This window comes from Myotis davidii, unplaced genomic scaffold (assembly GCF_000327345.1).
Source record: "Myotis davidii unplaced genomic scaffold, ASM32734v1 scaffold345, whole genome shotgun sequence".
Taxonomy (NCBI): domain Eukaryota; kingdom Metazoa; phylum Chordata; class Mammalia; order Chiroptera; family Vespertilionidae; genus Myotis; species Myotis davidii.
In genome coordinates this window covers 748,030-749,802 of record NW_006296540.1, presented here as the reverse complement: position 1 = coordinate 749,802, position 1,773 = coordinate 748,030, and the positions used below count along the sequence as shown (strand labels likewise).

Genomic DNA, 1,773 nt, shown 5'->3' with positions numbered 1-1,773 from the left:
GCCTGGGCCAGACGGTGGTGTTTCCCACCCCTTCGGCCTCAGGCGGCAGCAGTATTCTAGGCAAAGGGAAGGGCCACAGGTTCAAAGGCCTCGGGGAGGGAAAGCCCTGGGCATGTTGAAGAACATGGAGGAGATCAATGTAGTCGGAACTTGGTGACCACCGGAGGGCGTGGGTGCATTTTAACAGCAAGCCTAGTGCGGGTTTTGAAGCAGCTGAGTGCCATAATCTAATTGATATTTTTAGAAGATGGCTCTATTCCTTGGAGAAGAGACTAAATAGGACCAATGAAAGAAGAAAGTAGAGATGGTGTTTGTGAACATCTGGGTGAGGGCTGGTGATGATTTCCCCTGCCCTAACATCAGTCAGGATGAAACTAAGACAAGCTCTATGGTAACCTGTAACTTTTCATCAGGCCAAATAGCTTTCTATGTGAATAGCAGGGACACCCTGGGTGTACTATGATGTGTGTTGGGGTAGAAGGTAGGGAGAAAAGACGGTTTCAAATGAAGTTAGAGAGCATATGCATCTGAGGAGTCCTCCTTGGAGGAAAGGGGCATGCCTACTGGTGTTGAGCATGCGTAAGACTTTGGTAGGAACCTATTGGAGAGCATCTGGACCAGGGGAAAGGACACACAAGGGAGCAGTGCGCATCTGGACCAGGGGAAAGGACACACGAGGGGTGTCTGGATCTGTTGTTCAGGAGATAGGTGAGGCTGGAGGTGGACACCTGCATGCAGGAGGGTTGAACCTCTAGGCGGGTGAGCTCTCTGGGGGAGCAGGAGCAGAGGGGATGGTTGAGCTGGGCCTGCAAAAGAACCGTGGAGATGCCACCATATAGGAGATGGATAGAGGGGAAAGGCCAGGAAGGGAGACAAGCGTGTCTCAACAAAGAGAGCACAGAAAAAAGGAAGGGGCAGCCATGCAGAAGCCAACGATATCAATAAGGTCTGCAGGGCTGAGTACTGTAAAACTGTCAAGGAGGACACAGGCTAAAATCTGAATTGCACTCAACATTTAGAAGATCTTAATGATCTCAAGAGCATTTTGGTGAGTTACCAAGACAGAATCCAGAAGGCAAAGGTTCAAGACAAAGAGATTTGGTAAGAAAACAGAGGTATCAGATAAACATAAAAAGCCATCACTGCAGCCCTGGCCGGGTGGCTCAGTTGGTTAGAGCATGGTCCCATACACCAAAAGGTTGTGGGTTCGATTCCTGGTCAGGTCACATACCTAGGTTATAGGTTTGATCCCCAGTTGGGACAAAGAGCTGACTGATGTTTCTTTCTTTTCTCTCTCTCTCTCTCTCTCTCTCTCTCTCCTCTCGGAACCCCCGGGCCTCTCTCTCTCTCTCTCCCACCCCCCAAAGCGATTTTAAAAAACATGCAACTTTGGCTGAGGATTAAAAATTTAAAAAAAACCATCACTGCAGTGTGGCGATCATCTTAAATCCAAATAACTTGCCTAACGGGAAGTAGCTAGCAAGAGAGGGAGGCAACAATTCCAACCTGGTACCCCAGAGTTCAGAGCCTGTGGCCTCACCAACACTGCCCTTGGAAGCTATAGCAGGAAGGAGGGAGAGGGATGTAAGAGAGAGAGCATCCCTTGCTAGAGGAGGAGGGCCTCTGTTCTATTCTAGTGCTGCCCCAACTGTTCTAAATCTACTGACTCTGGTTTTCTGGAGACACATTTATACTTTAAGTTGATGTCTTTTGTGGACTTTTTACCATAAATATATTCTCTCTAGAATCATCTGTAAACTTAAACTTGGCAAG

General features: G+C 48.2%; 1 protein-coding gene across 1 annotated transcript in view; it reads left to right on the top strand.

The window, feature by feature from the left end:
• The window catches only part of FAT3 (FAT atypical cadherin 3), a 520,386-nt gene that overhangs the window by 510,299 nt on the left and 8,314 nt on the right, over nt 1–1,773 (top strand). The window lies entirely within an intron of this gene.